Below are 15,788 nucleotides of genomic sequence, written 5' to 3' on the forward strand. Positions count from 1 at the left end.
CAAATAATCTTCAAATAATAGTTAGCTAACTATAACTCGCGTGCGCACAATGCACTGCTGATGAAATCACATATTACATCACTCATGACATGGCCAGTGACATCACTCTTGACATCACTGATGACAGCTCAAATGACATCACTGATTACATCATTCAGTAAATGTGTCTCTTTCTGAAAAGTAAATATTTTTTTATACGTATATCTAAAGGTCGATGGAAGAATAAATGGGTAAATAACTACCTAAATGGATGTTTTCTTTCTAAAATTGATTGTGTAACTGACTTATTAAGTGTATCTTAGTGAATACATGTATTAACGAGTAATGTTTAAATATTTAAATATCTTTATCAGTGTCACACTTTGTGTATATGTGGTTGCAAGGGTTGGTGAGTAGCTAAATAAGTGTGTATATGGGTTATTAGTTTATTTTTTGACTATCAGCATGAGTGTCTGTATGGTTCGGTGGGGGATATTACTTAGGGCATAGATGCATGAATGACGGACTCACTGTTTGTATGTGTTTGGAAGACAGCATGTGTGCAGGACTGCATGGGTGGATGAGTGTGTGCATGGGTGTGTTAGTGAGTGAATGACTGTCTCAATAGTATGTTTATGAGTAACTACATATGTTTTAAACTAGTATATGTGAGTATTGATGTACATAAGTGAGTATATGTGAGAGTGGGAGTTTAAAAGAGTTCCTGTATAAATAAGTATATGTTTCTACAAGTGATTGTTTAAGAGAGTAAGTATGTGTACGTTTCTGTAGAAGTTAGTGTAGTGGTGTGTGTGTATAGCTGTATATGCAAGTAAATGGATGTTTGATAGTTTCTTTACATCTGTGAGGATGTGTGTGAGTAACTCTATGGATGAGTATCGGTGTGTAACAAGATGTATAGGTGTATGAGTATATGATGAGTGTGTACATGTATAGTGACTATATAGAACTGTTGGTGAATGAGTGGATGTGTATGTATATGTTGGAATTACTGAATAGGTTGTTGTAACTGGTATTGGTATCTCCATTTTTTTTAAAAATGTTAGTTTCTATTTTTGAATGTGTGTATCAAAGGTAATATTAGGGTGAGAGGAGGTCTGCTACTCTTTCACAAGGATGATGTCATCAGTGATGTCATCTGTGATGTCCTTTGAGATGTCATCAGTGATGTCATGAGTGATGTCACTGGCCATGTCATGAGTGATGTAATATGTGACATCATCAGCAGTGCATTGCGGGCGCGCGAGTTACAGTTAGCTAAACTAACTATAACGGGGGAATTTCAATGGTTTTGTATGAGTGAAATGTCCAGCTAACTATGTCATGTGTGAAACCTATGGTTTTTCAGTGAATTTGCAAGGTTTTTTAAATGCTAGTTCCTAACTATATCGTGTGTAAAATCTATGTTTTTTTCACTGAATTTCAAAGGTTTTGTAATTGATACATTTTAAATGGATTAATTTTTTTATTTCTTTCTTTTTATACTAATTTCCTACATTTTTCTTATACATATTTATATATTTTTTTTTTTTTAGGTTATATTCCATATTCTTAATGTAAAAAAATAACAAAAGTAAATTGAAAAATATTTTAATTTTCCCCCCAATATATAAAAATTAAATTCTATTTAATTCCTTTTTCATTGTTTTTTTGGGGGACAATCGTATGGTGCGCGTATGTGATCGCACCTTACTTTGTACGGCAAATCGTACTCTGTGCGTACCCGCGCATACGTCACGAATACGCTTTGACGTTACGCGTCGCATCAATGCTTCCGTGTGATGTCATGTACGGCGCCCAGTATGCGAAAGGCGCAAAAGTTTTTAATTGTTTAAGTATTTAATGTACATACTAAGAGAAGACATTATCTAGATAATTATGAAAATAGTTTTTTTAACTTTTAATAAGCGTATATTACTTTTAAAAGCAATTACGCAAATCGCGGCGGGACGTCATACGTACTCGCATCATAAGAGCACCTTAAGCACACCGTAAGCATACGCACAGCCATATGCCATTTTTTTTCCATGGTGCACCGCATTGTAAATATGGCGCATCGATGGTGGTGGTGTCACGGTGCACAATAACTGGCACATTCCTGGGGATATGCCAGTTATTGTATATGTGCCCATTAGTGTTTTAATGTAGTGAATGGATTACTACATACCGATGAATGAGTCACTACAAAACTAAAACAGCAGTGACAGAGTTTTTGGTGGAAGCGTAAAGATACAGACTGGGCAATTGAAAGTTTAAAAGCCAAGTTTACAGGTGCATAGAAAAGGGTATTTATTATTTATTAATCTTCCCAACGCCCCAAGCGCCAGCACACCTTTCCGAGGATAGGTTTACGATTTACAAATGCTAGCATTTTTTAAATTAAGAAGCATAATAATAACAAATAATGATACTTTTTTTTCTTCTAATGATAATGATTTTTTTTATGTCTTCTATTTAGATGTTTTTAATCATGAAAATGCAAAGGGCTTAGTTTACAGAGTAACACTTTTTAAACTCTCCAACGGATGTAGATAATAATGCCTTATACGTGTTACGATCGAAATCGAAACCTTTACAGCTTCACAGTTTGTAACTTTTCTGAACACGTGCAGAAGAAAAACAGTCAAAACGTGAGCACGTGTAAACTGCAAAGCATGACATCTAAATAGGCGGACCAACAGCTTCCTTCCGTAGACTACTAAACAATCAAAAACTATATAAACCACACCTACTGTGCAATTAGTTTTGTTTTCGCAAGTTATTTCTGAGTCGCCAATCTATGTTGCAGGTTCCATTTTCTAGCATCAGATTCTCTTTTTGCATCAAAGAAACATATTACGGAGTTGTGAGTTGTTCCAATATGGCATAGGCATAGTACTAAGTTATAATTTGCGGCTATTTGTCAATATTTAAACATTTATATCTAGAAAAAAATGTTATTGCATGTTTTTTGCTTTGTTCTGTAACGTCAGCAGCTTGTTTTCAGAAACAGATAGATTATAACAAACATTGCTCCTTTTCTGGCTCCTTTCACCTTATATATAGTAACTTTTTATATTGTAATATTGACAATGTACTTCGCTTGAAAGGTATTGGTGACCCATCGACACAAACACTAAACATTTACAATCAACGTCCCCATCTTCCACTTATTTATGTGTTTTCCCCTAGAGATCACATACTGTTGATATGCATATTATAACACTAACAGTCTTGGTGATCTTAGTGAAGTTCACGATCCGTCGTCACAAAGAGTAACGATAAGTAAGCAACGTTACTGGCTTGCACTTTTCAATCTATTTTCCCCTTGTGATCATGTGCTGTGAGAATATATACATATTATTATTCTGAACGTCATGATCTCAGTGGAGTTTATGACCCGTCACCACGAAGATCAAACATTTTCACCTCCCACAGAAAAGAAGTTCAGTAAATATTTACTGCTCAAAAGTATTTTATTATGGATGTTCTGGTAAATAAATAACTTTTATTTTCCTTTTCTTTTTATTATAACAATGGTATCAATCGTAATATTATAATAGATTGTCCTATTGCTACAGAAGAGGAATGGGAGATTTCTCAGCGCCATTATACTATAACTTCCAAATATTAAAAAGTACTTGATCAGATATTTTACGATACAGCAGAACACAAAAATATAGCTAGCATGCATACTTTGTTACTTTAAATATTTAATAAACCCTACATTTCTGAATGTTATTTTCTAATTTCTATTCTTATTTGCAGTTTCTATTCACCATCTCCCTGAAGAATATATAGGACCTGTACTTTATATTATAAGAGTACCATCCTATATATTCTTTAGTGAGTATGTGATTTATTAGCGGAGCAATCTGCAACCTCTGAGCACTACGACACCAAGTTCTTGAATTGTACAGAATGCAAATTTGAAAAATAATAATGCATGCATTTCTATGTAATATGAAATAATTGTATTTAACAGTTTTTTACTTGTTCTCTTGATCTGAGATAATGTAGTGTTTGTTGTAGCACTTCTATTCTCCTATATCTAAAAGTAAATGATGCCCTCTTACATCATCAAGAATGTGGGGCAACACTTTTACAAACTGTAGCACAAAAAGATGTATATAGGCACGCTTAACTGATATTTTATGAAATTCTATTTTTAATTGTCACCCCTTTCATATATACAGAAACTGTTTCTGAAGAAAGTTTATCTGTATTTGCTTTAATAAAAACTGTTTCAAACCTAGACTGAATTTTTTTCTGCACAACCACACCTCCCCATCAGGAAAGTAAACACCACATTATAAGTAAATAGTACTCCTAAGAAGTATGTCACATACAAACTTGATTAAAAAAAAGCGGAAGACACTGTCATTTTTTCGCCGTAATTTATACACTACACGACAATTATATATATGGACCCTGAAACATATAAAACAAATTGTTTTCCTCATAATCCCTCTCCATCACCTTATGGGCACTGTACAGAGTTAATAGTGTTCCTAACCTGCCCTCTACTACTTTCTTTCCCCATGCTCTTTTGGAAAATGCATCACAATATCACTGACAACAGTGTACCATTCCCACCCAATAAGGAGCAAACTTGTGCTCGGAACACTTTAGCCAATAAAATGTCCATGTTGTTCCACCGACGAGCAAGGAATGACTGCCAAATCTTCGACTTTTAATAATTCACAGCCAATGAACAATAAGCTTCGTAAAGTCCTGCTTGGAGCACGTTACCCTAATACTCCCTGAACAGGAAGGAATCCCGAACAAAACTTTTCCACTGACTTCTTGTACGACTAACGGTTCCTATGAAAAAAATATAAATCTCCAGCACAGTAACTATTTCAATTAGCAACATATTGTGGTGAACTTTTAACCTCTGTGCTCACGCAAGTGTTCCATGAACTGTTACTATGGTAACAGGCAGAAAGGTACTGGCTGTACAAAAACCGTTATATATCCCCTGGATCAGGAAAGCAAAGTCAAACAAAGCACTCTACCACATTCACAACCCGCTTACGCCACATGCGTGTCCACGACCCCCCCTAAAAAATGAAAAGTGTGTGCACCTCAAACCCCGGGAACAACCACCCCCCCCGGAGATTTCTGTATTGTGTGACACGGGCTCGGTGGCCCTCAGCCTGGAGCCCTCGAGAGCCGTGGAGACCTCCATGCCCAGGCCCGGTTCCTGCAGTGTCCCGGGGTGCCTACCCCCAGGATACTCCTGTTTGCTAGGAAAAGTCTTTCAGCTCCTGCCCTCCCATAGCAAACTTAGTTTAAACTTTGAAAGACACACCAGTGAAATCTGTTCTCACTTTCAAAATCCAAACATGCAACTTAGCATCTCCCTATGTGTAAAAGCAATGCCGGCGTTCTACAGAGGAGTGTACCCCACTGACCTGTGTACCCTTTTCACTCAGCTCATGTGTATTAATGGTGCGCATGCGTACAATACTCCTCACCATGCCCACCATCAGTCCATGTACCCCTAATGTTTTTCATTTCATTTGCGCATGCTCTATTCGAACATAACGGTCACGAGGACTCGGCGGAACCGTGAGGGCATTGTACGCTCAGTCTTTTTTGTAGATAGAGTCACATGTGTAGTGACGTATGTACTGGACGGCTGTGGTGTGGGTGTATTACAGCCATGATGGAGTGTGTGTGCCTGATGCAGCGCTACTCCAAAATAAACTCTGAAACCATCTCACTTATCCCTAAAACACCAGAACACACATCTACTCACCAGAGTGGCCCATATCACTGAGAGCTGCTCACGCACACTTTCTCACTATTCTAGGGATCAGTGAATCTAATGGAGAGCTGCTGTAGCATTTAGCGAGATGTCAAATTTAAACTAAATGTTTTACTGTTTACATCTGCAGTTTTAGAATTTACCATGTTTTTATCATCAGAAAATATACATTTAGACATATCGCCATATGGGTCGACGGGTCTGCTTGTAAGAAATTAGGTGTAAGAAAACTCAAGACCAGCTTATTTTTCCCATTTATCTAATTTATTCAAGCAAATTTAACATGTCTAAAAGCTTCTTCTCTTTATTTATTTTAGTTCTCAAATGACATTTAAATGAAAGTTTGGTTCAAAACAGGTAATATCATTTATTTCAAAAAAATATCAGAAATAGACATTTAGCAATTTAGGTTCAGAACGCAAGTATTAGCAAAAGACTGATAGTTCTCAAAGTCCATTCTCCTAACCTCCCTAACTAGAATCCCTCACTAAAGTGCATTTCCTGAAAGAAAAGTTCAGAAATGTTTCTAAGTCTGTATGTTTCCAAAGCGATCAGCAATCCGACAGCCTTTCTAGTAGAAATCGGGAAGGGTTTTTTTACTTGGTAAAATAGCACTTTTTATACCTTTTTCACTAGCTCTATCTACCTAAAAGAGTAACTTTTGGAGAGAAGTCGAGTCCTGATTGGTCCATTTCGAGGTGGATGAGCATCACATTACATTTTTCTTCCTGTCAGGGGTTTTTTAATGCCCCCATTGTTTTCTACAGTCCGGCCTGGTCGAGTTCTTCATTTCGTAACTTCGAATACAGTTCCCACGTTCAGAACCATTGCTCTCATCACTTGGCAGCCATCTAGACTTCCAGGCCACCATGGCCTTGAGCTATCTTCTGCACAGGCACAGGCAGTTTGCATTCATTCTTGTCAGTCGTTAGTGCGCATACGTCTTGTCTTTCGCTGTCAAAGCAGGCCAGCAACTCCATTTTAAAGTAGGCCTCACGAGTCCATAATGAGAACTATCAAAGAAACAAACACAAAATAACGTTAAATTTGAGAAAAAATAGCCCTTCTGTTTACCTCCCCTTTTGCTAAGGTTTTCCCTATTAGTAATTACCTAGCAAAAGCTACATATATGCATAATATACTTACTTTTGGCCCTAATTTCAGCCACACATACATGGACAAAAGCACATTTATGGTTCATTCCATTAATTTAAAACAGCATACCCATATGTTGGTGTGTGTGCGTCAATTTATTCTAGGTTGATTAGTCCGTGCTCCACTCCATTAGTTCAGATTACACGTTATTGAAGTGTGACTTCATAAGGGGTACACAAAATTTATTTTCGCCACCTTGCTCCATCATGCCAATCTGACAACTAAACCTGGAACTAGGAAATCACTACAATGGAAATCTGGGCCATGTACTGTTGGAGGACCACGGTCAAGTGCAGAGATTAACCCCTTGACTGCTGGTCCATTTCCGCCCCTGTGCTGTAAACAAATGAACAGGGGCGGGCCATGACGAACCCCAGCCGTCATCAGCACACGAGCACCGTAGTGCATGACGGCTGGGGTTCGTCATCAGCATGCAAGGGGTTAAATACTCAAATATAACGTTGGGGACAATGGGAGGAGCCGGTTACCACCAATGACTAGGGCAGCGTGTGGTAGGCAAATGTGTCACAAAATAGGCTCACACATGGTGACTGTATTGTAACGTCACATAGAAAAAAAAGAAAGCAAAGCAAAATTAGCATGAAGAACATAGACGTAAGTAGACAACAACCATTCCAAATGTTTTTCAAAATCTGCGGAAGGAAAGTGATTGGTCTCTAATAGGTTTTCTTATAATCATTCACAACCAATCAAAAACAGGTGTAAAAAGCTTTTGTTTTTAACATACGAGTTTGTTCCAAAAAATGTACGCACTTCACTGCCAGAACTCATTTAATGGTTATCCAGGCTCTTAACTTAAACACGTAACAAATCATCTCTCATCGCTTTGTCTTCTTTTTTAGTGTATTGTATAAAGTAGAGTGCGTGACCCTATGCCCAGAGCCCTCGAAGGTTCTATAGACTGCCACTCCCTAAACCTGCTGCAAATTGGGGGTGGCTTGTAGTTGTGGCAGGGATGCTTGCTCCTTCTATGCTTTCCAATATGACTGGCTACACCAATAACAGCTTATTGCACAGCCCTTCCACTCCCTGTCCCTAGCACCTAGCAACGGGTGGATTGCACCCAAAACCACTGCAAGATGTCCAAGGTGTCTTCCTATGTCTCAGAGACTGACGGCACACCAATTATTTACTAATGCTTTTCCACATCTATCTTTGTCTTTTATAGAGGCCTCTGTATTCAATGTGTGAGGCACTTTCTTGTAGCTGCTAGAGGATGTCTGATCAGTTTGTGTGTGACACTTTTTTGTAGCTGTCAGAGGATGCCCGATTGTTCAATAGCACCTTCTTGTGGTTGGGAGAGTATGTCCGACTGTTTAATGTGTGCATGACACCTTCTTGTAGTTGGGATTGAATATCTGATTATTCAATTTATGTGTGAAACCTGCTTGTAGCTAGGAGAGAATATTAGATTCTAGAGTTTGTGTGTGACACCCACTTGTAGCTGGGAGTGGATATCTGATTGTTCAATATACGAGTGACACCCACTGGGAGAAGATGTCTGATTGTTAAATGTGTGTGTAATACCCACTTGTAGCTGGGAGAGGATACCTGATTGTTCAATGGATGTGTTACACCTAGGTGTGGCTGAGAGAGGAAGTCTTGAGGCTGATGTATTTAAGTGTACTATCCCACAGAATACCACTTGCAGTACCACAAGCAAGACTTAGTACGCTACCAAGACCCTGTGGGTGTGGCGCACATATGGGTAAATTGTAAGTGTAGCCTAATTACAAAGGAACAAAGTAATACTCATGCTCAGCGGAGAAAGATCAAGAGAAGGGTGTTTGGCCTGCCAGCATCAGCATGGTCTTCCCCAAACATTCTGCATGCTTTCCTCATAGTTTTGCTGATTCTTTTGTTAGCCTTAGGACTCTGAGCACTTTACCACTGCTAAACAGTGATCAAGTGCATGAGCTCTCTTCCTTAAATATGGTTTAATGGATGTATCCATAATTGGCAGATTTCATTTACTTGTAAATCCATAGTACAGTGCAATACATTGTGCACATTAAATGTGGGACTGCAGCACTGCTTGGTCCACCCACGTTAAACATGTCTCAGGCCTGCCACAGAAAAGCCTGTGTGTACAGTTTACACTGCCATGTCGACCTGACATTTTAAACCCCTTGTGAAGCCTTAAACTCTCCTTTTATTACATGTAAATCACCCCGAGGTAGGCCTAGGGTGGCCCATAGGGCAGGATGCTATGTACGTACAAATTACATGAACCTTTAAGTTTTACATCTCCTAGTAGTGAAAAATACCCAAACTTGTTTTTCACTACTGAGAGGCATTCCCCTCTCATATCTCAAAATTGGGGATTCCTTATTACATTTAATAAGCAGTAATTCCTATTTTAGAGACGGTAGAGTTGTCATGCTTGCTGGGTACCTGTGGAATAGTACAGATAAATCCTCGTTATTGGTAAAGTTAGACATGTGATTACTATTCCGAAAATGGCACTTTTAGAAAGTTAGACTTTTTTTGCTCTTAGCAGTTTGGTGTCTGCTGCCTATTTCTGATCACTGGCTGGGCTTGGTGACACCTGCCTTTGTGAATTCCTTCTAGACAGCCACACACAAAGGAATCCTGGGTGTGACTTCATGTATCTTCCTGGGAGGATGGGGGTAGGAGCTGGGCAAAGGTTCACACTTACACCTGAATATGCAGTTTCCTGTCCACACACAAAGGACTGTTTAACCCCCTGTAGTGCATCTGGAGTCAGGGCAGGATGAAAGGACCTCTGTGTACTGCAAACACCCTTCTTTGAAGTCACCCCCATTTCAAAGACACAACTGGATATAAGTACTGGACATTTGACCCTACCAAATCAGTACACTTCTGGATGTAACCACTCTGCCAAGCAGAAGAACTGCTGTGCTTAAGGACTGCCAATCTGCTGGACTGCTGCTCTAGAAGCACTGCTGCCGTGCTGTGCTGCCCGGCTGTCTGCTGGTCTACCTGCCTGAACCTTCATCACCTGAACCCAGAGTGAGTCCAAAGGCTAGCAATATATCGAGCTGTTGTATGGCGTTTTAGATTCCAAATGGATTTTCCCGATTCATGCCCGTATATGGGTACAATTCTCCTTGCCCTTATATAGGTATAAGAAATCCAGCCCTTATTTAGGCATAGCCCATGCTACCCAAATACAGGCATGGCTACTTCCATCTGTTCACCAAACTTCACAACGATTTCTTGGAAAACCAACTTAAGCCGTTAGGGACTTCCCCTTGCTTGAATTTGATTTCTCCAAGAATTCAGTTACTTTACAATGTACAACTATTACCCAGGGGTTCATTCATGGCGTTAATATGCCTGACTTTACGTCAACTATGGGATTCCTAAACACCTTCAAGGTATAAATATACATAAATATACTTTCACTTGCTATAGCAAGATACGGTGATTAGGAGCAGTTCGAAGACCAACTTGCCCGACGCAGCTCGCTACAGCAAGTGCTGAAGGAAGCAGACTCTCCAGCTGACGCACTGATCAGGAAGCTGCCCTCTCTGGCAAGAATCTAGCTCCAGTGTTTCCGGCTACCCTTGCGGGGTGTTGGGAAATCGAGTCCCGAGACAGAGATACCAGACCACCTTCATTCTAAAGGCATGGAGCTGATTATAACCTAGAGAAACTTTTGTTAGATTCTTGGCAAAACTAAACATATGCAAAAGACCATACTTACTTCCTCCCACGCACTAGACTTAGGTTAGGTACATCTGGGTAGGCGTATTTTAGAAGCACCAGTTGAGTATTCTAGTCTATGTTATTTATGTATGTATTTTTTTTTATAACCTTTATTTTGACTTTTTCAAAAACAACAGAGATTCATACATTTCAGTTACATCTTCAGAATCGGGCAGTAGTGATAATAGAAGGCAGGTCGGCGAATAGTCTGAATACTCAATATGCACATGAAGGCATCCAACAATAAAGACAGGTATTGCAGTAACATCTTGTCCAGCGACCCTGAAAAGCATTGCAGTAACCTCCCTTCACAGTTGAACCATACATACAGTTCCCCTCATCAGGCATTATAACACAAAACCCAGTCCCGAGCATGAGTGCACATTCTGAGTCACACATTGTGCGTCCCTCTTTATGATCCCTGCCATACCCATGTCTCTATGCTCAGCCCGTGCAGGAATGCACGTCATTCCGGATTGTGGGGTTCCTCAGACAGCCCAGATGGCCGCGAGGAGTACCAACAGATAGAGCGGTGCCCCAATACCCTGAGCTGTAGCCAGGTGAGGAGAAGCACTTTCCTCAAACACTAAAGGAGGATTGGAAAGATGAATCAGGTGATATAGTTATTACTTATTTGTTTTTTTTCAACAAGACATCTCAAGCAGTTGCTAAGTTATATACGGTCCTGATGAAAGCAGTCGATACCCCTCTGGATCATTAAAACTGCAGAAATATGTCGACCTGAATATTCCAACCAGTAGCTATTTGTTTAAACTATCGATTCTTTACACTTACGCTTTTATCCATTGGAAGTGGACGGCTACAGAATAAAGTTGTTTTTGCGTCCACTCTCTAATTTTAACAGAGCACTTTTTTGTCATTCACACCACGTTTTATGCACTGCTTACAGTTATTAGTACATGCCACCTGTTTCTCGATTGAGTCCCAAAACACACTGGGTTATACATTTCACTGTTAATACTTCGAGAAATGGTTACAACAAGGACTCTCCACTCTGTGAAGTGACCCAGATGATGGAAAGGGCGGCACAGAACGTTTAACTGATGGAAACTTTTCAGTGTGAAATATCCTGGTGTATTCCGTATTCACACATAGGATACACACAATACAGGTCATTGTTTACACAGTCAACACAGGTAGTTTTTCTTTAGACCCACAGTTATTCATTCGTAGTTATATGTTCCTCAGAAACCACCTCCCGTCGCAGTAAGTCGTCCTGCAACGGCCCCCAAATGTCTCTAGGCCTGGAGGGACTAGGTAGTTTCTCCGAATGTATCTTGTTCTGATCCTGACAATATACCATGTCTTGTACCCATTCCTTGAATTTGGGGGCGCAACCCCTTCCCCATCTACAGGCAAGTCGTCGTTTGGCTAATAGCAGAGTCACATCTAGGAACTTTCTGTAGGTTTTTGGTATCTGCTCTGTATATCCTAGTAAAAGTATCAGAGGGTCCGAAGGAACCTGCAACCCCGTCATCTCCTCCAGTGCCCCATGAATCTGCTCCCAATACCGCAACACCTGTGGACACTCCCATGCCAAATGTAAGAAGCCGGCCCCAGGTCTCCCACACCTGTCACAATTGTCGCTATCAGCTAATTTAAACCTATATTTCCTTTCCGGAGTGTAGTAAAGCCTGTGCAAGAATTTATAATGAATATTCTTGAAATGGCAGCTAGCTGTCATATCACCCGTAAGACCAGAACAATACTCCCACTACTCGTCCGTGAGCTCCACGCCTAGATCCTCATTCCAGTGTGCCCTCACCCCGCTAGTAACTTCTGGCGTGTGAGTGCGCAGACTATTGTAAATATGTGAAACCAAATGTACCCCATCACTGCTACCCAGTGTAACACAGAGAGGAGCAACACTCTCAGGCTCCTTCGGAAAGGCTAGGAGTGTAGCCTGCATGCCATCCCTTAATCTAATATAATAAAACAGCTCGAGCGGAGTAGGGACGCGGTCACCAATGAAGGCGTCTCTGGAGCGAAATTCACCAGCATTGAACAAGTCTCCCCAATTCGCAACCTTGAGTGTACAGCACATTTTTCGGAACCCATGCTCCAGCAAAAGCCCCAGCCCGGGGTGATAGGCGAGCGGCATACTCGGAGCATACAGCAACGGCGCATGAAGTCTACGCACTAGTCGTTGCCACGCATGTATAGTGCAAGACACCGTGCTAAATGGGGTGTCCAGTATGGTCGGAGACCCATAGACTGCACCATCCAGTGGTATAGGATGTGCAATCCAATCTTCTACAGCAATCTGGGGCATGTATCTAGTGGGCTTCACCCAGTGGTACAAATAATGGGCCTGTGCGCTAATATAATAAGCCTCAAAATCCAGAATATCAAAGCCCCCTTTTGTCAGACGAAGTCTTCCTCCGAATCTGATGTGATGATATAAGGGCCCACCTCTCGATACCTCCAATTCTGATTGTAATAATTACACAGAATGTTGAAGTGATCAAGCGGGGGGAAAAGGGAGTTGGGAAGGGAACAGCTGGGAGGGAGATCTGAAAAGGAAAAGTTAGACACACACTAATACCCATTTACTTATAAATCAGTAGGCTTTCCTTAATGCAAGCAGCAAACTAAGCATGGAGTTTTTGTAAAACTAAATTCACAATATTCTAAGGAATAATATCGCAATTTAAACCTCTTGCAATTTAACCTCTACGCTAATTATTCTCCAAATGCTTGATAATCCTTTGCTCATAAAACATCCTTACATTTTCTGATAAATCTCTCTCAGAAAAAAGTACGATTTACATTAAATTTCTGTATATTGTTCTCTACTAAATAGTATCAAAAACCTTTAGCTTTATTCGCATAAATCGAAACTGTGTATTTCAAAACACTCAAATATTGTCCTAATATAGTTTCAGAATCTAGTTGCATTTAGAAAACATAGTCAAGAGTTTTATCTACTTTCCGTGCTAAAACAATGAATTTCTATTCGAATATAATGTTGGGTTAACTTTCATACCAAAACATTGAAGTTTTTAATTCCTTAAATAACATGAGGTAAAAACTGAACACAGCGTTTAGATCTTTCTTTGTTCCAAAGCTTCTGTAAATACAAAGATAAAAACCTTCTTTTGTATTACACTGCCATCATACCTTAAGAGTACGACCTACTCTTAATTCTTGGATCATCTGCAAACTCTGGACTCCCAAAAGAAGAAATCCCTCGAAGAAATCCGGTCCAAAACGACCTTCACAGTGTTTGCCGGAGAAATTACCACCTCAGGAAGCTCCTCTGGGAAGGTCTGCTCCAGCGCGGCACACACAAACCTGCATAAAGGGTTAAACTGAATACACTAACACAGAGCCTGCCTGGAATCAACCTCCTACTCTGAAATCCCTAGAATAGTGAGCACAGACCCTTGGGTGTGGTCACGTACATCAACGTAACCACACCCGCGTATTTTCCCTGCTTGCGGCGTCACCGAGAAGCCTTACGCATCTCGCGGATGCGACAGCATGCCAAATTGCACGCATATTGCGGTACTTGGTTGCCAAAGTGCACGCATCTCGCGTACCCTGCCAAACCTCACGCATCTCGCGGACCATAGGGAAACAAATGGAATTTTAGGGCAAATTACAGTTCCAGTGTTTAGCCTGCCCTAACCCTATGACAAAGCAACCACCTATGTCCAGCAGAGGGAGACCTATGAGTCTTCCCACATAAATGTTTGGGACATGGCCGAAGACTGAATGGGGCGGGCCCTTGACCGCAAGCCCCCCTGGGCCTGACACCTTTACTATATGGTTGTGTTAGAACAGTCAACTTAAGTCTCGAGCGACGTCCCCCCACACCAGCCTGATCAATTCTGATTGCAAGGTTTTGAAAAAGAAGACACCAGGATAAAAGGGTATGTTCAGAAAGTAATATAAAAAATGGGGCAACACGACCATCTTTATAAGGGATACCCTGCCAGCCATGGATAACGGCAAAGCAAGCCATCGCGTGATAGCGTTCGTCAGGTTCGTGATAGCTGTCCCATAGTTAAGCCGCAGTGTCTCTTCCCGATCTTGGGATACCTGAATCCCCAAGTACTTCAAATCGCCTTGACTCCATTTAAGAGGGAAGTCCAGTAGAAACTGGCTCACCGCATTAGTTAGGAGAAAAAAATTCAATTTCGCCCAATTAATAGCGACGCCAGACAGCCTGCCAAAGGCGACAAATTCGTGCAGCAGCACATTTAGCTTATGTTTAGGGTCCACAACAAATAAAGTAACATCATCCATATATAAAGATATGGATATCTGACGTTGAAAAAAGCGAAAAGCTCTATATTGATGGAGCGGACGAATGCGGCATGCAAAGGGCTCAATCGCAATGGCAAAAAGTAACGAGATAAGGGGCACCCCTGATGAGTGCCCCGACTAATCGCTATCTCCCCAGAAAACCGCCCGTTCACAAGCACCCGTGCGGCCGGCTACGTATATAACAGCCTCACCCATGCAATATAAATAGGCGGAAATCCCATCTTAAGTAAAACAGTGAAAAGGTAATGCCACTCGACAGAATCAAACACCTTAGAGGCTTCGAGAAACACGGCAGCTAAAGGAAACTCTGGGGCAACCGTCTGTATAAGGGAAAACAGAGTCCTTAAGTTATGGGACGTCGCCCTCGTTGGAACAAAGCCCGATTGATCTGGAAATATTATTTTCGTCATCAATAGGGAAAGTCTTGTGGCCAATATTTTAGCTAGTAACTTGGCATCACAATTCATCAATGATAACGGCGTATAGGAGTCACAGCCCCTGGGGTCCTTGCCCGGCTTCAATAGAGACGTGATCACCGCCCCATGCATGGATTTAGGCAGAATCCCAATTTCCAGGGACTCCTCGAATACCTCCTTCAACACCTGTGCCATGATATCAATGTGCAAACACAACAGGTGATGGACCGAATGTGGATCAATGTCACACACTCACCCCAGTCCAAAGATCTGGGCCCAAATCCATCATTTTTTTGCACTCCACACCAATGCTTGATTCCGTTCTGGACTGTTCCCATGGGGCACAGGGTCAGAGCTGATTTGCATATCGCCATTGTCTAACCCAGGGTGGTGTGGAGTGCAAAAAAACGATGGATTTGGGCCCAGATCTTTGGACTGGGGTGAGTGTGTGACATTGA

The sequence above is a fragment of the Lissotriton vulgaris genome, chromosome 1_2 (genome assembly GCF_964263255.1).
Source record: "Lissotriton vulgaris chromosome 1_2, aLisVul1.2, whole genome shotgun sequence".
NCBI classification, from domain to species: Eukaryota; Metazoa; Chordata; class Amphibia; order Caudata; family Salamandridae; genus Lissotriton; species Lissotriton vulgaris.